The 23,118-nt window shown below is 44.1% G+C and overlaps 1 long non-coding RNA gene across 1 annotated transcript; it reads right to left on the bottom strand.

Moving 5' to 3' along the window:
• Window positions 1-9,510: 9,510 nt before the first annotated feature.
• On the bottom strand, window positions 9,511-22,081 carry LOC114080021 (uncharacterized). The gene is made up of 6 exons (XR_003580561.2): window positions 21,661-22,081; window positions 16,691-16,814; window positions 14,853-14,959; window positions 13,575-14,701; window positions 12,367-12,506; window positions 9,511-9,651 (listed from the first exon to the last, which is right to left on the bottom strand). It is a non-coding gene; the product is annotated as an uncharacterized lncRNA (long non-coding RNA).
• Between the last annotated feature and the right edge of the window lie 1,037 nt (window positions 22,082-23,118).

The following is a 23,118-nucleotide window of genomic DNA, read 5'->3' as shown; positions in this document are numbered from 1 at the left end:
GATATGAAGGGTGAGTGTATGCGTTTCTTCTCGGTGTGTAACAACCCAACACAAATGCAGAGGCTGAAAATAACACACACGCATTATTTCAGCTTTGGTGGGTCAGGGTCTGGGCGCGACTGGCTGGGTTCCCTGCTCAGGGACTCTCCAGGCTGCACAAGGTGTCAGCTGGGGTTATGATTTTGTCTGAGGCTTGACAAGGAAGAATCTTCTTCCAAGTTCATTCAGATTTTTCCCAGGATTCATTTCCTCACCCCAGCTATTGGCTAGAGGCTGCCTTCAGCTCCTAGGACCGTCTGCGGCTCCCCGCCATGTCCTCTCCATAGGCAATTTACAACATGGCTGTTTTTTTCAAGGGTGGCAGAATCTTGATAAAGTCGGATAAAACAGAATTTTATACATAGAAGGTGGGAATGCCATATTCTTGCTTCTTGCTGGAAGCAAGCCACCGAATTTACCCTCTCTTAAGAGGAGGGGGTCATTCGGAGGTAACACCAACATCATGGTGCCATCTTGGAATTCTGTCCACCCCAGCAAATTCTGTCCCAGGTTTAGCTGAGAAAAGGGTTGGAGAGAGTTGTGACTGCCCTTGTATTGTGTATAGTTGGGAGTTTGAACAGTATCCTATTGAAAACAGGAAACACTGAAAGGGAATGGAGAAGGAATGATGAGAGTGGGGGCAAAAAGCCAATGGGAAGGAAGTGCCAGGGTTCAGGGGAGAAATAGTGATGGGCTGTGGCCATGGGATGCAGAAGAAAGGCCCAATATCTGCCTGGCTGACCTGTGTTTCCTTTTGATCTCCACTCAGATGTCACCTGATCAGCAGCTCTGGAGGCTGAGGCAGGAGGATCTTGAATTCAAAGCCAGCCTCATCAAAAGCGAGGCACTAAGCAACTCAGTGAGACTCTGTCTCTGAATAAAATACAAAATAGGGCTGGGGATGTGGCTCAGTGGTCAAGTGCCCCTGAGTTCAATCCCGGGTACCCCCCCCCCCTAAAAAAGTCACCTGAACAGTAAAGCTCTCCCCATCTACACAACATAAAAGAGCCACCCACTCCTCTCTCTCCACCCCTCCCCCACCTTATTGTCAGAGCACTTATCATCATGGGCCTTACTATGTGTTTCTTTTCTTTTAATCAACTTATTTTCTTTCTCTCCTTATAGACTTCAAGAGTTTTTTCAGCTTGCTGATATATCTTCAGCCTCCAGAACAGTGCCTAGGATATCAAATATATTCAATGAATGTTTGCTGACTGAATCAATCAATCAATCAATCAATGTGTTCCAAAGATGTTCTGGCATTGGACTTGCTAGGACTTCATACAAGAGAGATGCATTAGCAATGCTCCAAGGTTTCTGCCTTGACATATTTTTTAAAAAATATATCAGAGCCAGGCATGGTGGTGCAAGCCTGTAATCCCAGCGTCTTGGGAGGCTGAGACAGAAGAATCTTGAGTTCAAAGCCAACCTCAGCAAAAGCGAGGCACTAAGCAACTCAGTGAGACCCTGTCTATAAATAAAATAGAAAATAGGACTGGGGATATGGCTCAGAGGTGGAGTGCCCCTGAGTTCAATCTTTAGTACCAAAACAAACAAACAAACAAAAAAATACATACATATATATATATATATATATATATATGTATTGGAGCCAGGCACAGTGGCACATGCCTGTAACCTCATTGACTCAGGAGGCTAAGGCAGGAGGATTGCAAGTTTCAGGCCAGCCTCAGCAATTTAGTGAGACCCTGTCTCAAAATAAAAATAAAAAGGGCTAGGAATATGTCTCAATGGTAAAGTGCCTCTGAGTTCAATCCCCAGAACAATCAATCAATCAATCTATATCAATATCAACATATATGTATATATGTGTGTGTGAGTGTGTGCGTGTGTGTATAAGCGTGTATATTAGAGCACATAGACACACTGAGACATATCAATACCTATATACAATGTATAAGGATAAGATGAGGGTAACTGGCATTTCCATCATCATGAACATATATCATTTCTTTGTGTTTAGAACATTCAAAATCTTCTCTACTGGCTAATTTGAAATATTCAATTGCCAACCATAGTTATCCTACTGTGCTATAGAATATTACAAGTTATTCCCCCTTCCAAGTGCACCCTTGTACCATTAACCATCTTTTCTTCATTCCTCCTCCCCCACACATTTCCCAGGCTCTGATAACCACTACTTTACTCTCTACTTTTTGGAGATCAATTTTTTGGTTTCCAAATATCAATGAGAACACATGGTATTTGTTTTTCTGTGCCTGATTTATTTCACTTGACAAAATGTCATCCAGTTCCTTCTATTTTGCTGCAAATGATGGAATTTTGTTGCTTTTTACAGATGAATAATATTCCACTATGTTTATAGACCACATTTTCTTTATCCATTCATTCATTGACGGCACCTAGGTTGGTTGCACCTCTTGACAGTTGTGAATAGTGCTGCAATAAACACATGAGTGCACAGGTCTCTTCCACATTATGATTTCAATTTTCTTGAATATATACCCAGTAGTGAGATGGCTAGATCATATGGGATTTCTATTTCTAGTTTTCAGAGGGTGCTCCATACTCTTTTCCATAGCAGTTATACTAATTTACATTTCCACCAACAGTGTATGAGAATTCCCCTTTCTCTGCATCCTCACCAGCATCTGTAATTTTTTTGTCTTTTGTTTTTCTTTCTTTTGTACTAAGGAATGAATCCATGGTGTCTTACCACTGAGCTACATCCCCAGTCCATTTTTTAAAATATTTTTTAGTTGTCAATGAACCTTTATTTTACTTATTTATATGAAGTGCTGAGAATCAAACCCAGTGCCTCACACGTGCTAGGCAAGCGCTCTACCACTGAGCTACAACCCCGGCCCCATAGTCCTTTTTTTTTTTTTTTTTTTTTTTTTTTGAGACAGGGTCTCACCTAAGTTACTGAGGGTCCTACTAAATTGCCCAGGCTGGCCTTGAATGTGCACTCCTGCCTCAGCCTCCCTACTCACTGGGATTCAGGGGCATGCCACCATGCCTGGCATTTTGTTTTGGTTTGGTTTGGTTTTTTGTCTTTTTGCTAATAGCCATTCTAACTGGGGCAAGGTGATCTCTCGTTGTGGTTTGGGTTTACATTTCCCTGATGATTAGCAATGTTGAGAATTTTTTCATATGTGTATTGACCATTCATATATCCTCTTGAGAAATGAGTAGTCAGGTCATTCACCCATGTTTAATTGGATTATTAAGCTTTTTGGTGGTGGGTTGTTGAGTTTCTTATATATTCTAGAACTTAATCCCTTGTCAGATAAATAGTTAGCAAACATCATCTCCCATTCCACAAGTTGTCTCTTTACTCTGTCTACGATTTCCTTTGCTGTAATGACACTTTTGTTTTGTTTTGTTTGTTTTGGGTACCAGGGATTGAACTCAGGGACACTCCACTTCTGAGCCACATCCCCAGCTCTATTTTGTATTTTATTTAGAGACAGGGTCTCACTGAGCTGCTTAGTGCCTCACTTTTGCTGAGGCTGGCTTTGAACTCTCAATGTTCCTACCTCAGCCTCCTGAGCCACTGGGATTACAGGCGTGTGCCACCACATCCAGCTTGTAATGACACTTTATAATTTGATGTAATCCATTTGTCTATTTTTGCCTCTGTTGCCTATGCTTTTGAGGCCACATCCAAAAAAAAAAAAATCAGACCAATACCTTGTAGTGTTTTCCCTGCATTTTCTCCTATTAGTTTCATAGTTTGGGGTCATATGTTTAAGCTTTTAACTCATTTTGAGTTGATTTTTTGTGTATGGTGAGAGATGGGGTTCTAATTTCTTTTCTCTGTTTATGGATATCCAATTTTCCAGACCCACTTATGGGAAAAAATTGTCCTTACCATACACTATGGCACATGCCTATAATCCTAAGTACTTGGGAGACAAATGCAAGAGGATCACAAGTTCAAGGACAGCCTCAGCAAGATCTCATCTCAAAAAAAGTTTAAAAGGGCTGGGGTTGTAGCTCAGTAGTAAGCACCCCTGGGTTCAATCCCTAGTACCCACCCACCCCCCCAAAAAAAAAAAAGGAAGGAAGGAAATATTCTATTTTAAAAAATATTTTTAGTTGTAGATGGTCACAATACCTTTATTTTGTCTATTTAGTATTTTTATGTGGTGTTGGGGATCGAACCCAGTGCTTAATGCATGCTAGGCAAGCACTCTATCACTGAGGCACAATCCCAGCCCTATTATTTCTATAATCTATGTGTTTGATGTCTTCACTGATAATCAGTTGACTACAGAGGTGTAGATTTATCTCTGGGTTTTCTATTCTGTTCCATTGGTCTATGTGTTCATTTTTATATCTGTACCCTGCTGCTTTGTTTATTATTGCTTTGGAATATGCTTTGAAGTCAGATATTGTAATGGTTACTATTTTGTTCCTTTTGATACAGGATCACTTTCTCTATTGGGAGTCTTTTGTGGTTCTACATAAATTTTAGGAGTTTTTTTTTTTTTCTTTTCTATTTCTGTGAAGAATGCCATTGGTATTTTGATAGGAATTGTAATCAATTGGTAGATTGGTTTGGTTCTGTGACCCATAGAATAGTGCTTCTCAGTGATGTGGAAGGAACAGGGCATCAGAGAAAGCAGATAACAAGTTGAACTTGGTCAAGTGGATCTGAGATGGATGGTGATCAGGTTATGTCATGGGACGGTAGAAATGTGAATTTCAGAGCTCATGAGATAAGAAAAAGGGTCATGGATTACATAAGGGATAGAGGAAGTCATGGGGTTAAGTAAGAAGGGACCCAAGGGTGCTCCCTGGAAAAGAAGAAAGAGCCAATGTCAGAAGAAGATGCAGGGGTGTCTGGAAAAGGGCTCCAAGAATGAAGGCAGGTCCTCTTCAGTGCTACTGAGAGCTGAAGAAACAAGATCAGAACTGGAATGCTTTAGAGACTGAAGTTTACTGGTGGCAACAAGAGCAAGGGATCAGAGTTTTCCAGATCCACAAGATATTGAAAGATGTCAATCACTTTCCCTGAGAAGGAGTTGTGATTGATGGTAAAGGAGAAAGAAGAGGGTGGTCCTAAGAGTGCAGGAAGTTAGGCATGGTGCACACTTGTAATCCCAGCAGCTGGGGAGGCTGAGGCAGGAAAAGCACAAGTTCAAGGCCAGCCTCAGTGACTTCACAAGGCTGTAAGCCAATTTATCGAGACCCTGTCTCAAATTTTAAAAAAGGGTTGGGGATAGTAGCTCAGTGGTAAAACACCCCTGGATTCAGAGATGGACAAAAGTTGCCGTCTAACAGTATAGACCCAGTAAACTCACCCTCATCCACAGCAGATACAGTCCAGGACCCCCAATAGACAGATGCCTGAAATCACAGACAGTACCCACCCTATATAAACTGTGTTTTGTTCTGTTTTGTTTTTGTGGTACCAGAGATGGAACTCTGACTGCTCTACCACAAAGCTACATCCCCAGCCCTTTGTGGGTTGTTTTTGTTGTTGTTGTTGTTGTTGTTTTTGAGATATATCTCACTAAGTTACCAAGGCTGGCCTTGAACTTGTGATCCTCCTGCCTGTGCCTCCTGAGTCACTAGGCTTATGGGTATATACCACCACACCTGGCTCTGTTGTTTCTTATACATATATACCGATGATACAATTTGATTTATAAATTAGACATGGTAAGAAATAATTAACAAACACTAATGATGGAAAAGAACAATTATGATGACATACTATAGTAAAATTGCCTGCATCACTACTCTGGCACATTGGGGCCATTATTAAGTAAAATAAGGATTACTTGAACACAGTGTTGCAATACTACAATAAGTGATCTGATTACTGAGAGGGTGACTAATGGGAAGGTGGAATATTTAGCATGGATCCACTGGACAAAAGGATGTTTATCCCACATGTGACAGAGCAGATGGCATGAGATTTTATTATGCTACTCAGAAGGATGCTCAATTTAGAGCTGGGCGTCGTGGTGCACACCTATAATCCCAATGGTTTGGGAGGCTGAGGCAAGAGGATCCCAGGTTCAAAGCCAGGCTCAGCAACTTAGAGAGGCCCTAAGCAATTCAGCAAGACCCTGTCTAAATTAAAAAAAAAAAAAATTAAGTGGGGGGGCTGCTGAAGATGTGGCTCAGTAATTAAGCACCCCTGGGTTCAACCCCTCCTACCAAAAAAAAAAAAAGAAGAAGAAGAAGAAGAATGATGCTCAATTTAAAATGTATGACTTGTTTATTTCTGGAATCCATTTACTCTTTTCTTACCAGACTTGACTGTAGGTAGCTGAAAATGCAGAAAGAAAAGCCATAGATAAGGGAGGAATACTGTTCTCTTTCCTGCTTTGTCCCAACCTTTCCATTGGTGGGACAGCAGGGAAGAGACTTGGGCAGAGAGCATTTCTGGGTTCTTTGAACGGATTCAGTCTTAATCTTGTCCTCGCTGTCAAAAGAAGCTTAAATGGAATACTCAGCAGGAAGTTCTGGATTGCAGAGGTGGGATCCTGGTTTCCCTCCTGTGCTCCAGGATTGAAACCCATTGAGGCCTGTGGCAGGTGACATTGTCCAGAACTGCTACAACCGCCCATCCCACTTGCTTTTGTACCATACAACAAGGTACCCCCCACAGAGAGGTGGAATCTGTGTCCCTCCACCCTAAACCTGGGACCATCTCAGCTGGTAGAGTCTGCTATAAATGTTGGGTGACTGCAGTCTCATGGTTCGACCTCTCAGACAAGACCATGAAATTTTTACAGGTCTCTCTCTTTCAGGGCATGTGCCTTTGAAACCCCGAGACACCATGTTAACAAGACTGGTTATCCTAAAGCCACCATACAGAGAGGCCCCCAGCCCTAGCCTCAGCAGAGCTCCCAGCTAACACTTCCTGGCCACATACTCTGCCTCATTTTCTGGAGGCTCCCCAAGGTCCTGCCCCCTCAACCCTGTTCTGTATCCACAGGAAAGCAGGCTTTATGCCCCCATGCCCACCCACTCGGGGCCCAGAGGAAGTGATAAACAAGCAGCACCCCCACCCAGCAGAGTCTCCACTGTCAGAAGGCCCTAATGGTGGCTGGCACAGGTCACCCACCCAGCAACCATCTCCTCACCCACCCACTCCAGGAAACGTGGAAAATCCAGAGACCATCCTAGGCCAGCTGTACTCCAGGAAGAAACTGGGCAAGCTGCCCAGAATGACACAAAGTGGACTTTGGGCTGATTGCCCAAGTTGAACTAATGCCCTCACCTTCTTCTAAAGGGTACTCTCTGCAGAACCAAGGCCACAGCCTGTCATGAAAGCAGATGTTGACAGAGCAGGACAGATGGGGTACGAGGGTCCCTTGGGACACGCGAAGCACATCTCTGATACTCACCACCCCATCAGTACTGATCAGAGTAAGTGGGGGAGGAGAAAAAGACCCCAACATGTCGAGTAGTAATGCCACCATCATGAATTGGGAGCAGCCCAGCTGCTTCTGAGGGTGGAGCGCTAAGACACCTGGATTCATCCCTGCTCTCAGGCGGTGGGGATGAGAACACTTGGGAAGCTCAATGAGGCGGGACTTCCTTAAAGCAAAACAGGAGTAAAAATCAGGAAAAAAAAATATTTCATATCCAGTATTTGTGTTAGGCTATATGCTACCTAGACTCCCCACCCCACAAGGCATTTAAGGTAGGATTTGATTTACTATTTTTTATTCTCAGTTACTCAGTCTTTCAATAAATACTTATGGAGCACCTTATGCGCTAAACACCACAAGCAAAAAACATATTTTCACAAATACATGTGTGAATATAAGCAAAGGATATCTCTAAAACAGTGGTTCTCCATCAAGCCTCCCTCTTCCCAGGAGACATCTGTCAATGTTTGGAGACATTTCCAGGTGTCATAACTGGGAGGTGCTACTAGTATCTAGTGGGGAGAGGCCAGGGATGCTGCCTTGCACAGGACACCCCGTGACAAAGCATTGCCTGGTCTAAAGAATCATTCATGCTGAGATTGTAAAACTCCGTCCAGAAGGATACTCAAGAAACAGGTCAAGCTGGGAATGCAGCTCAGTGGTAGAGCACTTGTCTAGCATGTGCAAGTCCCTAGGTTAAATCCCAGCCACCCCCTCCACACACACACACACACACACACACACACGATATAGATTAACAGTGGTTCCCCATATAGTGGGGTGCCAGAGACCATGATGCACAGGTATTCGAGATCATGACTTCCCCTGTGTATACTTCTGAACCATTTTGTACTGAATTTTTACCAAGTGCATGTATTAATTATTTTATAAAAAAGAAGAACTATTACTTGATTGGGCCATAATTATTGAGTGCCCTTCTCTTGATTGTTAGAGAAAGAAATTTAAAGGAGAGAAGAAACAGAATCTGTCACTGCGTCTGGTGCCTGCAGTCTGTGAACCCGTCTAGCCTTCCTCCAGACCCCACTTTCTCAAACTCAGTCTCACCCCTGTCATGGACCAGGGCCTTCTTGCTCCTGAGGACTGTCTTAGGCATGGTAGGGTACTGAGCAGCATCCCAGAATGTTCTTGGAGATTCCCCTTATCCTTTATCCACTCCTGGGTCCCTTCAGCCCCCAGGAGCCTTCTGGTATGGCTTCGACTAGCATTCTGTGTTTTCTGTACTCATCCTGCCTTTCTGGATAAGTTGTATTCTGCTTTCCAGGACAGAAGCAGCTTCAGTGAGAACTGGATTGCTGTGAACACACAGAAGCATTTTCTAGGCGCTAAAGGACACTCACTATATAGCAGCTGGACACAACAGGCCCAGGAAGCGCTCATCAGCACGGTGGCTGTGGTCCCTTCCATAGCCACAGGTAGCAGAGTCAAGTTATTAAACTCTCCACAAGTGAGAGTAGCAGAAAAAAAAAAAATGGCATAAGAATCAAAACCTGCCCACTTCAAGTCCTTGAGGTAATTTTGACTCAGGGCAAAGTGGCAAAGTCAATAAAGTCAGCCAAGGAAGTTAGTATCTGTAAGAATCTGGGTTTTGAAGCCAGGTTGCCTGGATTGATAGCCTTATTCTGCTACTTCCTGCCTGTGTGATCTCAAACAAATTACTGAACCTCTCTGAGCCTGAGGAGCTACAATGATGAATTAGAGATAATAACAGAGACCTCTTCCTAGTATCATTAAATCAGCAGAGATAGTGCATACGGAGTTCTTAACACAAAGACCGAAACATTGTAACTATGTGTTACATGATTTCTGTTGTTTTTATTTTATTGTAAATCAATAAATAAAATACTAACTACCTTACCGTGGTGCATGAACCTATAAGTGGAGTCCCATAGAAATTTGTACAAATTCCAGTTTGAAGGCAAAAGGACTGGAAAATTGAATGAGAAGTTTCTGGTCACTTACATAATATCCACACAACACACACACACACACACACACACACACACACACACACCCATACTGTAAAATAAAAGGTTCTTTTAAAAACAAATTTTAATGGTGTTTTAGCGCATGTGAACAGCTAAGGCATGATTGTTCTGTTCTTGGTTTCGGCTGTTTTCCAACTATGGTGTTTTTCTCATTGATCAGACAGAAATCCCCAAGGTCTGGCAAAGGAAGCTTTTAATTGCTCTGGATGGACCAATTTTTGGCTTAGCTGCTCAAGCACATAATTGGGAGAGAAAGAGAGAGAGAGAGAGAAACTAAATCATTTTGAGATTGCTTTAAGACAAATATACAGTCAGACATCCCTTTACCTGACCAAACCTCAAAATTTTCCCACAAGCCCTGGGGACAGAGAGAGTAGGTAGTACACCACCAGAGATCAGAGAGTGAAGATCATTTTGCTGATCTTTATCAAAATGAAAATAAGAGTGATCATAATTATCATTCTCCTGTTATAGGTGGGGCTTCCCCAGAAGCAGACTGAGACCAGGATTCTGGTCAATCCACTTTATTTAGAGGGGATCCTGGAATCACTAGGAGGGGAGACAGAGAATGGAGGACAGCCGGGAAAGGTGTGGGATTGAGTAAGCTATGGCTGAGGCCACTGGAGCTCCATCCCCCCAGGGGACCTTGGGAGCCAGTGCAAAATAGACACCTCAGCAGCATCCCATCCAGCCACAAGGGAACTGGGGAATTTGTACCCCAAGTCCCATCTGATATTGGCTAAGAGCAGTCTGTTCCCGGGGTGTATCACAGCCCCGGCACTTCCAGCCATCCCCAGTGCAGGCAGCCAGAGGAAACCCTGGGGCAAAGTCACAGAAGCTTGCAGCTGGGAATCAGGCATTCTGGAAAAACACCAACAGCATCTGCTTCAACATCCAAATATAAGACAACCCCAAAATAGGAAGATTCCCTGCTTCCCCACTTAAAAGATCCAAAGGATTTGTGACCTAATGGAATACATAATCTTTTCTAAAGCAGATGAAATAGTTAAAAAATAAAATCTCCTTATAGCCTTTATGACCTGCCCCATATGCTTATAATCACGTTATGTGCGATGATAACATTAATTTAGAAAAAGTCGCTTTCTTTGCACTCAATCGATGTTATTCCAACTCTTCCAGCTCATCTTTTCTCATCATTGAAGGCACCTTTTGAGTCATTTTTGTTTCCCCCAGCACATTTTCTTCCCTCCCTTCCCCATTCTTGGTGATACAGCATTTTTGGAATCTGTAGGACGCTTTTGCTGGAATTTTTATCCCAAGCCTCAAGCACCTATTTGCATAACATTAGGGCAGCTGGCTGTCCCATTCAGCACCGAGGTGCCAAAGCTTGATCTCCATAATGTAACCACCCAGGGTAAGGCTTTCTTAAGTGTCCTTAAAAGACTTGTTCACACTCCAGTGCAGCCTCGTGGAGCCACCACACCCTTCAGAATCCATTCCAAATCTGGTTCAATTTCCTAGCCTCCTATCTCAGCCTGTTTGTGCTATTGTAACAAAATGCTCCAGGCTGGAAAGAGCAGAAACTAATTCCCTTACAGTTCAGGAGGCTGGAAGTCCAAGATCAAGGTGCTGGAGAGGGCCTTCTCTCTGTGCTTTCAAGATGGTGCCTGACTGCTGTGTCTCCAGAAGGGAAAAATGCTGTGTCCTCACTTGGAATATGGGCTCTTAGCGTGTGTGTGTGTGTGTGTGTGTGTGTGTTTTTCCTGGGGATTGAAGGGAGGGGTGTGCTACCACTGGGCTAGATCCCCAGCCTTTTATTTATTTATTTTTTATTTTGAGATAGGGTTTTGCTGAGGCTGACCTCAAACTTGCAATCCTCCTGCCTCAGCCTCCCAAGTCACTGGGATTACAGGCATGCGCCACTGTGCCCACCCTTCCAGCTCTTTCATATAAGCACTAATCCATTCATGAAGGTGGGGGAGGCCCCACCTGTTACTACCAACACAGTGGTGGTAAGTTTCAATAGAAACTTTAGAGGGGACACCTTCAAACTCTAATACCTCCTTTTGAGCAGTTTCTTCAGATGACCTTGGTTAATGGCCAGAATCACCTCTGATGGAGATTGTTTCAGGTAACACATCCCTCCCATACCTCACTAGGTTGTTCAAAATAAAATACTTGAGAGCCCCCCACAACATGAAAGAGTGCATGAGGTTTCTATTGAAAACAGAGGCTCTTTCCCCAGGGAACTTCTGAGAAGCCTGGAACGTCACCGTATATCCCTGCCGACTAGTTCTTCTGGCAGTCATCTTAATCCTCACAACCAACCCAGGAAGTGGATTAGAGCATCATTCCCATTTTACAGATGGAGAAATGGAGGCTTTGAAGCAGCTCAAAGAGCAGTGGAATGACAGTGGTGGGTGTGTCTTTGAGGTGTGCATACCCCCTCCACCATGCTGCTGTCCCTTGTGGGAAAGGGCTGTGCTCATGGACTTGGATGGTAGACTCCTAGGGCAGCAAAGTGCCAGCCAGCTCAGCAGCCTTCACAGGGTCCTCTCTCTACTCCTCTCACTTTGCTGAGCTAGAGAAGCAAGAGGCAATCACCATTACTCCAGCTGAAAACCTCTACAAGGAAATGAAAGTCCCCCCTCAAGGGAACTTCTAAAAACTGTAACTAAGTCCATTTCAAATGGGCAAATAAATGTCTACAAAGGATTTTTTAAATAAAACAGAAAAATCTCAATGCCACCTTTCTTTCTTTCTTTCTTTCTATTTTTTAAATTTTGCTAATGAGTCAACCACACTTGCGGTATTTGCTGATAGTAGAACTGATGAGCTGGAGAGGGTCATAAGGGAGAGACAGGATTCATCCTTGTACCTTCAGAAGACTGTGCCCTTTTGAGCTGGAAGGGTCTGAGTTCTCACCTTCTAGCTCTCTCAGCCTCAGTACCACCATCTGTAAAATGGGCACTAATCCTTACCTCACTGAGTGCTGATGAAGATTAAGTAGAGTGCAACATGGACACTAGTCAGAGCTCAGCAGTGTTATCACCTTCTTCCTACCATCCCTCCCTTTCCTCTTCCAGTTCCAGTCAGGTGCAGTGGAGCAGACTGTGTCCCTCTGGAGTTGAGAGAAGGTGCATGAATGGAAAAGAGAAAACCCCCATAATGTTCAGCCAGGACACCTGACTTCCTGCCTGTGCTTTTCTAAGGCACCTCCTCCAACCCCAAGGGCCTACTCCAGTGGGGAGTGGGGGGGACCATATGGCCTGTCTACCAGAAACCCTTCCATTCACCCTTGTTGGGGAACACCCAGTCCAGGCCTGCATGGGACCCTTGCTCCCCTGAAAGTGGAGAGGGGGAATGGAACCCTGGCAGTTGCACCTGGACCCCTGGGTCCCAGGTACAAGTCCCTACCTTCCAGCAATCAGGATATGGAGTGAGAAAAAGAGGAGGAGTAGGAGAGGGAGAGTGGAGGTCAATAGTCCAAGCAAAGGGACAACCAGAGCCAGCTTTCCTCCAAAGGGCCTGTTGGAAGGAACACATTGGAGCCACAGGCTGATGAATTCCCCCAAACCAGCAGGGGCATACCAGGGGATGTAGGTGAGTCTCCAGAGCCTGCCGGAAGACTGCCCTTGGCTCTGTGCTCACATCTCTCTGCAGCTATGATTCCCAGAAAGTTCTCAAGGGCAGGGTTTCAGTTTTGCAAACTGATCCTCAGAACACTGTACATCCCAGTTCCCACATCAGTAAAACACACCTGGCAAGAGAAGCCAGCTGCCTAGGCCACTGGGAAATGGCTCTAAGGCCAAAGGCTCTTCAAGATGCTATTTAAAATTAGTCCATGACTGTTCCCTCCAGATGGCGACAATAACAGGATTTGGGGTTCATGGGCATGCCCCGTTTCATGAATATCTCTTGGACAATCCCCAAATCATACCATGAGACTATCATAATCCTGTGACCATCTTACTGACCACACAGAACCCTCCAGCTCCTCTACCTGACATCTTCAAGAGAATTGCTCCAAGTGACTTCTGTTGCCACATGCAGCTTGGTCATTCTCTAATGCCATATTCTCCCTTGGTCTCCTGTACAATATTTCTACAAGGTCTAGTAAACTGAGTCCCTTGTGGATCCCCTTATTATTTAAACAAGGAATGTATGGCATAGCACTTAAAGAACTCACAATTAGTTGTTAAGAAAGACTGGAGGGCTGGGGATGTAGCTCAGTGGTAAGGTGCCTCTCTGGCACATATGCAAGGACCTCGGTTTGATTCTCCAGTACCACCAAAACAAAACTGGTAGATGGTTTTCACATTCTGGAAGCTCCTTTTCTATTTTGGAGGTGTGCCCACTCTGGATCTCCGTGGGATTTAGGTTCCAGGAAGCCAAGGGCAAGGGCATACATAGGCCTTGCCCCAGGCCATTGGATAATCTTGTCCAGGATTTCAAATCTTGAACAAATTTTGAAAAAAACTCAAGAACTATTTGGTGTTCAGTTTGTGGCAGCAGCAACTAATGACTGAGAGAGTGGCCAGAGGCCATCAGCTGTGATGTCCAACAATGACAGTGCCCAGAAGTGGTTTCCACGCCAGCCCATTCTTGTGGCATGTCTTTGCTTGTAGTCCTGCCACCAAACCACAATGGCTCTCATCCACTTCCCAAGCCCACAGCTTTGGACTTTTTATGGATTCTGCAAGCCATTCAATAATCTTCCAATAGATTCTTCTTCTTCTTCTTCTTTTTTTACCTTAAAAGCTTGACATTAGCTACAGTTGATTTCTGTTGCTTGCACCCCAAAACACCAACTGAAACAGTGTACCAAATCAGTGACTTTAATTCAATTTTTTACATTAAATAACATTAGGAAGTTGGAGGAAAATTGTAAAGTTATAAAGCTCGTAAGAAAATATAAAGATTTTATTTACGTCATTAACTAATGACGATTAGTCATTAACTAATCGTCATTAGTTAATGTATTATTAACTAATATATTAATATTAGTTGTAAGTTTGGAGGCGGCAAGAAACCTGTCATGTTCCTTTGGCAGAGGGGATCCATCTGCCCAGAAAATCGGGTTTGTGAAGGAAACTGGCGGGTGGCAGTTTGGAAATGTAAATTGGGATATCCTTGTGGCTTAATATTGTAACTCTCAGCTTATTGAGAGTCCCAGAGAAAGAGAAATTAAAAGGATAAAATAAAAATAGTTGGGGCTGGGTTATGTGGCTCAAGCAGTAGCTCGCTCGCCTGGCATGCGTTCGGCCCGGGTTCGATCCTCAGCACCACATACAAAGATGTTGTGTCCACCGAAAACTAAAATAAATAAATAAATAAATAAATATTTTTTTAAAAATTCTCTCTCTCTCTCTTAAAAAAAATAAAAATAATATAGAAATCATGGTCTGAAGGTGACGTTGGGAGATGCTTGTCCTTCAATCTGTTTCTAGTGGACAATTTGATGTACCTTTCCTATTACCCTCCTCCTTGCTGAGCACGCAGGAGCAGACAGGTGGACCTGGATGGAGTAGAATTTGACCCAGAGAGATCCAACTTCAGTCAGGTGTTATGACCCTGGAGTGGTGAAAACATACCATATTATACATTTTGGGGAGCAGAAGCGCAGAGCCTCAAGGATACAGAAGAGAGGAACAGGGACTTGGAAACAGCCCGGCACATATTAAGTGCTCATAAATATTAGATATAATCTTCCCAGCCCCCTTCATATGGTAAATACCCTTGTTATTCCCATCTTAAAGATAGAAAAATTGAAGCTTAAAGATGTTAAACACTGGGCTGGGGTTGTGGCTCAGCGGTAGAGTGCTTGCCTAGCACATGTGAGGCCCTGGATTCAATCCTCAGCACCACATAAAAATAAATAAAGGTTTTGTGTCCAACTGCAACTAGAAAAAAATAAATATTTTAAAAAAAAGATGTTAAACACTGCCAGGCACCGTGAAGCATGCCTATAATCCCAGCAATTTGGGAGACTAAGGCAGGAGGATCACAAATTCAAGGACAGCCTTAGCAACTTTAGTGAGGCACTGAGCAACTTAGTGAGACCCTGTCTCAAAATAAAAAAATAAAAAGGGCTGGGGATGTAACTCAGTGGTAAAGCATCCTTGGGGTCAATCCCTGGTACCAAAAAAAAAAAAAAAAAAAAGAGGTTAAAAACCCTCTCCTGAGCTAGTAAGTATTGGAGCTGAAATTCACACCCACTGCTGATTCCAGAACCTGTTTGCAGAGCTGTGGTGTTATGCAGCTAGGATGTTCATTATGCATGTACCAGGTACACAATGCCAGGTGCAAGGTACTGTCATCAGCACACCTAGTCCTGGCCCTTCTGGAATTGCCACCCCATCCCCCTATGTCCTCGCAGGAGGTTGAGCCACAGCGACCCCTTCAGAGCAGCCCTTCCTGCTTCAAAGCATCTGTACCACCCACCCACCCACCCCGGTCCCTGGAAGAGCTGATGCAGTTTGTAACCTGCTGCCCCAGGGGGACTCAGCCTGGGGCAGGACCCTTCAGGTGCCAGGGAAGGAAAGGGAAACCCCGGGGGAAGGACACCCTCTGCTGGGTGACTGGCATCTCCATGAGCACATCCTGTATCATTCACCAATGCTGCTAAGATTTAAATCCAGCTTTTAATAAAATACACCCTCTTAGGCTGGCAAGTCAGGGCTGGAGTAAAACCAGAAGGAGAACTGCCATCCAGCTGCAGGGCCCTGGCCCGTTCCTCCAGCTGGCTGGCAGCAAGCTCCTGGCGAGCCGTGGAGCTTGCTGGAGGATGCCACGTAGCATAGGCAGCCTTCCGGCTCTAGCCCGTCCCACTCCTCCGTCTGCTTCTCATTAGCTTCAAAAGTGAGGCCTGGCTCTGCGCCCAGGTCAGGAGGAAAGGTTGACGTGGCGCCCACCGAGCCCCATTTCCTGGCCTAGGTCTTCTCCTCCCCAGCCCCACCATCATGAGCCCAGCTCACCGCTTCTGGTCTCCTCTCTCTGCCTTCTCCACCTCCCCAGAACCCCCTCCAGTCCCCAGCCTCTCTGCAACCACTTCCTCCCTGCACACCCACAGGCTCACTCGCACACACCCACACCCACACACCCTCACTGCCCTGTCCCAGCTCTATTCTCTTTGTCCCTTTAAAGCTCTCAACCCTCCAGCAGTATAGCCCAGAGGGAGCAGAAGGGTCTGGGTTCAAATCCCGTGTGTGCTGCATAGTAACTATGTGAATTGAGGCAAGTTACTTAATTTCTAATGCTCAGTTTCCCCACCTGTGAAATGGAAAAGATATGAACAATACCCACCTCATCAAGTTATTCACAAGGAAAGGGCCTGGCGTAAAATCAAGGCTGGTCCACATCAGGTACAAACAGATAGACTAAGTGTGCAGTCTTACTCTTCCCCAAAATTAGTTGGCCAAGGAGGACCCTGTTTTCAGGGACAGGAGGTAAGGTTTTGTTTTAGAATGGGGACAGAAGAGTAGGAGGCTGGAGGAGCCTGTCTGTCTATTCTAGATTCCTCAAAGGCAGTCAAATTCTACAGCTGGTGTTTTTTTCATTAGGCATTTATTGAGCACCAATCGTGTGCAGGTACCCTGTGAGGAAACCCCAGCTTCCTGCAGAGCAAGGAGCTCAGATTCCAGTGGCAAAAAAAGAATCATAAAAAGAAATGGTTATCGGGCAACACGCTGAAGGCAGTAAGGGAAGAGATTGGAAAGTGCTCTGGGAACAGGAGCAGGAACAGCTCTGAGATGATGGGGGCAGTTAGGAAAACTTCCAGGTTGCAAGGGAGGTGCCTGCATTAACAGAAGGCACCCCCTTCCTCAGCTCAGGGGCACGTGGTGGTTCCATTTGCTCTGCAAGTGAAGCAGGCAGAATTCTTTAGCCCTGTTTAGCAGATGAAGAAGTCAAGGAACTGAGAATGAGTGGCGGGTGCTTCCCCAAGGAGCCAACTTCTAGTGAGGGATGTTCTCCCCACCCCAAACCATCAGGTCTTTCTGCTTCCAAACTGGGCAGGAGTTTGCATGGAAGACAAAGAAGAAAGAGGAGGAACAAGGCCAGGCAGATAGGCTAGGTGGCTTGCCGCGAGCCTGGGGCAGCAGTCTGGACTTTGTCCTGCGTGGGCGAGGGGAGTCGGCACACAAGCATCCACACCCCCACATTGCTCCACCAGCCACAAGGCCAGATTTTGTCCTCAGAATCCCCAGCACTGCCCTGAAACAGAACTCTTTACTGATTTAACACGCAGTAATTTATAAAGGAGCCGGCAAAAGGAGAGAAGGGACAATTCCTGCCAGATCACTCCCTCGCCTGCTGGCCCAGTACTGGGTCAGTGGGAGGCCACAGGAAACACTTGGTTTATTGGGCAGCACTGAGTGAACTAGGCCCTCAGCTGGGACTGTCAGGAATACCAGTCCTCTCAAACCTTAAAAATCAACCCTTGACGGCAATCAGCTTGGACACATCTGTGTCGGGCAGCAGCTGGGATGGGAGGAGGACACACACCAGCTCTGTCCAGGCTGAGCAGACAACTCAGGGGCTTGCAGAGGATGTGGCTCAAGTGCTGCAGGAGCCGAACCTAGGAAAGGCAACCTGGCTCCTGGTTCACTTGGGGACTCGTGGGCTGGACCCTCCTCCTCAACAGGAGTCAGGTCAGATGGAGGTAGGAGACTCAGACTCACAAAACTTTTAAAAAAAAAAAAAAAGAATGCCCAGTTTTCATTTGAATTACAGCTCAACCAGAAATAATTCTTACTACAAGGAAGAGGTCCACCTTTGGTTTCAATTTCTAAGGTTTTAGTTACCCTCTATCAACCATAGTCGGAAAATATTACATGGAAAACTCCAGAAAGAAACAATTCCTAACCGTGTGCCATTCTGAGTATTGTGATGGAATCTCACACTGTCCGGCTGCCTCCCACCTGGAACATGAATCACCCCTTTACCAGCTTGTCCTCACTGTGTCTCGCCTGTGTGCGTTCTGGTCCACCCTCTGGTCACTTGGTAGCCATGTTAGATATCAGATCAACTGTCCACTATCACCAGGCTTGGGTTCACTGGACCCTTACAAGGCCTCACTTCAATCTCATCACATAGGCATTGTGCATTGTCACATCATCACAAGAAGAAGAGTGATATATACAGCACAATTAAATATTTTGGGGGACTGGGGTATAGCTCAGTGGTAGAGCAATTGCCTAGCATGTGCAAGGCCCTGGGTTCAGTTACACACACACACACACACACACACACAATGTATATTTTGAGAAAGAAACCACATTTACATAACTATTTGGGGGAAGGGATACCAGGGATTGAACTCAGGGTTGCTTGACCACTGAGCCACATCCCCAGCTTTTTATTTATTTATTTATTTATTATTTTTTATTTATTTTTTTGAGACAGGGTCTTGCTAAGTTGCTTAGGGCCTTGATAAGTTGCTGAGGCTGGCTTTGAACTTGAAATCCTCCTGTCTCAGCCTCCCAAGTCATTGGAATTATAAGCGTGTGTCACTGTGTCCAGCATATAACTTTTATTATAGTATATGACTATGATTGTTCTCTTCTGTTCATCTCTTACTGTGCCTGATTTAAACTTTATCACATGTATGTATAAATGGGATTTGGTTCCACTATCCATGGCTTCCAGCATCCTCTAGGGGTCTTGAAACATATCCCTCATGAATTAGGGAAATGCCCATCTGTCCCATGTGCTAGGGTGGTAGCAATGGGGATCACAAGAAAGGGACAGATTTAACTTGGAAGGAATTGAATTTGGGATCTTGAGATATCTGCGTGCTCATGCTCTCTGCAGTAGTATTCACAGCAGCCAAGATATGGAAATCACCTAGATGTCCATCAATGGGTAAATGGATAAAGAAATTGCGGCATATGCATACAGTGGAACATTATTCTGCATTTAAAAAGATAGAAATCCTTCCATATGCAACTGGGCAGATGAGGCTGAAGGGCATTACAATAAGTAAAATAAGCAAAACTCAGAAAGACCCATACACAAACTCTCTCTTACACATGGACTCTAAAATAGTTGAACCCAAGGAAGCAGAAAGTAGAATGGAGAGTGCTGGGGACTAAGGTAGGAGGAATGAGGTGATGCTGTTCAAAGGGTGCAAGGTTTCAGTTCTGCAGGATGAGTAAATTCTAGAGATCTAATACACAAATAGGGCCTATGGATGAGCAATACTATTTTGTTCACTTCAAAAAAAAAAAAATTGCTAAGATCAAATGCTCCGTGCTCTTACCAGGAAAGGAATAGAAAGAAGGAAAGGGGAGGAAAAAACACAAAAGAGGCAAGAGGAAAATTTGAAAGCAGTGAATAAAATTATGGTGCTGATGGGCTGGGGATGTGGCTCAAGTGGTAGCGCGCTCGCCTGGCATGCGTGCGGCCCGGGTTCGATCCTCAGCACCACATACAAACAAAGATGTTGTGTCCGCCAAATACTAAAAAATAAATATTAAAAAAAATTCTCTCTCTCTCACTCTCTCTTTTAAAAAAAAAAAAATTATGGTGCTGATTGTTGGTGTTGTGGTTTGGATATGAGATGTCTGAACCCTGGAAGCTCCTATGTTAATGCAGGAATGTTCCGAGGTGAAATGATTGGATTGTGACAGCTATGATCTCACACACTCTATCCTAGTTTGAAAGAATGAATTGCATAATAACCGTAGGCAGGTGGGGGTGGCTGGAGGAGGTGGTCACTGGGGGTGTGCCTGGGAAGGGTGCATCTTCCCTGTGGCCCCTTCTCCCTTTCTCTTTTTCTCTTCATGGCTGCTATAACCTGAGCAGTGCTCTTCCACCATGATGGGCTACCCACCTTGAGCCCAGAACAGTACTGTCAGCAATACAGTCAATAGTTCTCTGTGGACGGAGAACTCTGAAACAGTGAGCCTAAATAAACTTTTTCTCCTCTAAGTTGTTCCTGTCAGGTATTTTGGTCACAGCGATGAAAAGCTGACTAATGCAGTTGGTTTCACAGTTGCATACTTATCTCCAAACACATCAAGCCCTATATATTAAATATCTGCAGATTTTTTTTCATGTCAATCATACCTCAATGAGGTTTTTTTTTTTTTAATTCAAGTTGGAGATGGTCTCTATAGGGACTGACGATGAATTGGATGTAGGAGACAAGGATAGGAGAGAAATTAAGGAGGACTCAGGCTTCCAGCCAGAGCTACTATGTCATTAATAGGACCACTTCACTCAGAAAAGGAAGGCGGAATGAGATCAGATTAGAAAGACAAACCAACAGCTCCGTTTTTAAACTTGGGGTGCTAATTTAATATCGGTCTGGAAGTGAAGTCCCAGTTAGTTGAAGGCTGAGGCAGGAAGATGGCTGGAGCCTAGGAGTTAAGGTCAGCTTGGGCAACAGAACAAATTGAGCCTGAAATGGAGGTCACAGTGTGGTGAGGTGCCATCAAGTGCAGGACACACTGAGCTGTCTCCTCAAAGTGGAGAATAGCATTGTCCCTCCTCACGGAGGACACCCAGTGCCAGAAGCCAACAAATAAGACTAGCATGAAGGAAAAAAATTATGTGTGTGCCTGCTGGGAACTGATTGAAAGAAATGTGTTCCTGGTGCCAGTGGGGAAGGTGGGCAGAAGGTCGGCCTGGCCTCCAGAGATTCCCTGGGATAGCAACACATACTGAAGAGACTGAAAATGCAGTCCGCTTTGGGAGTAACCACTTAAACCTCAGGAGTTGAAACACGCCCCTGATTTGCCCACTGTTTGGAGATTTTTAAAAATGTGCCAGTCCACCAGGCACAGTGGCGCACTCCTGTAATCCCAGGGTTCGGGAGGCTGAGACAGGAGGATCATGAGTTCAAAGCCAGCCTCAGCAAAAGCAAGGTCCTAAGCAACTCAGTGAGACTCTGTCTCTCAATAAAATACAAAATAGGGCTGGGGTGTGGCTCAGTGGTTGAGTGCCCTTAAATTCAATCCCCATACCCACCCACCCCAAAATAATAATAATAATAATAATAATGTACCAGCTCATCTGTCTGTTCAACAAGGAACTGAGAAACTCAGAACTGCCCACGCACGTACACACACGCGGATGTATTGTGAGAGATGTTCACCATGGTATTGTTTACCATATTTCACTGCATAATTGTTGCACCCTGATTTTTTGTTCTTGTTGTTGTTTTTTTCAGTCCAAAAATTGGTTAATGAACTTTCATTGCATGATCATTGCAAGGTATTATTCTGTTCATCATGCTGCTTAAAAGGTAAACAGCGCAGCAATGCACTCACCAGTGGCACACGGAAGCACATTTGTCTTCTCCCGCACTGTGAGCCAGGAACGCAGAATTCTCCCCGCATGCGCATTGTCAGTGTATTCCCGACAGCTGCAGTGTGTGGTTTGTTCAGAACAGCACATCAGATAACAAATGAAAATGGAGCAGAGTCTTCGGACACAGAAGATTAAATTTTGTAAGTCCATTCTTCACAACACTGTAATAAATTTTCTCAAGTGTAATATTTCAACTATAATGCACAAATCAATAACAACTAATGCACTAGCTTTTTTTTCCAGACAGGAAAAATGTTCACTAAACTGTCACAAAGAAATGATGTGTAGTGATTTGGACTATTCAATCTTAACGTATATTCACAAGTATTTCATGCATCCTAAATTGCACTAAAGACAGTTTAGTAATAAATGATTTTTAACCAATATTGGAAACTTTTAAAAAAAATGTTCACAAAATGCAAAAAAAAAAGGCTTCACATAATGGTTGCATCTCACTTTTTTTCAAACAAACAAAAAAAAATGGCTTAAAATCTGTGACAATGGTGCACTAAAACACAGTACGAAGAGTAAAAGTTTAGCTGGGCATGGTAATCCTGGAGTCTAATCTGGAGCCTGAGGTAAGAGAACACTTGAGACCAGGAGTTCAAGACCAGCTGGGCAACTCAGAAAGATCCCATCTCCAAATAAATAAATAAGAATAAAAATTAGGCAACAACCAAAATTTGCATCTACAGGGGACTAGTTAAGTCTTTTATGATGACTTATAAACAAAATGGAATTCCATGTAGCTGTCTAAAATTCATAAGGTAAATCTATCTGTTCTGAATTTTTTTTAAAAAAAATTTGTAGTTGTAGATGAACAGCATGCCTGTATATTAGTTGTTTATTTTTAATGTGGTGCTGAGGATCATACCCAGTGCCTCACACATGCCAGGCAAGTGCTCTGCCACTGAGCTACAGCCCAGCCCTGTTCTGGATTTTAAACTGCCCAAAAGTAAATATAAAGCATGTGTACACACACACATACACCCATAACAATATGTACACACACATATACATATATGTAGATACGTATATAATATATATAGTGATACATTTACACAAAATTACATGTAGGTAAATGGATACACACACACACACACACACACACAGAGAACACCATAAAAGTGTTCACCAATATGCTAATAATGGTGGTCTCTCCATAACAGAAGTTGATTTCTTTTTTTTTTTTACTTTCTGCTTGGTATTTTTCTATATCATTTAAATTTTTTCACAGTAACTATGTATAATTTTAATGAGCTTATCTTTAAAAAGTAATTTTGTGGGTTTCAAAGTGAATTGATGTTTTTGAGATGGTGAGGGGACAGTCACTTATCCCCGCATGCTTAAGAGGCCTGCTCCAGACAGAGCCTGAGGGGAGGAAGGGAAGAGACCTCACAGATGGAAGGGTAAGCCAA

Source organism: Marmota flaviventris, chromosome 2 (genome assembly GCF_047511675.1).
Source record: "Marmota flaviventris isolate mMarFla1 chromosome 2, mMarFla1.hap1, whole genome shotgun sequence".
NCBI lineage: Eukaryota > Metazoa > Chordata > Mammalia > Rodentia > Sciuridae > Marmota > Marmota flaviventris.
Note: the sequence above shows the minus strand (reverse complement) of the source record. Positions and strands in the feature narration are given on the sequence as shown.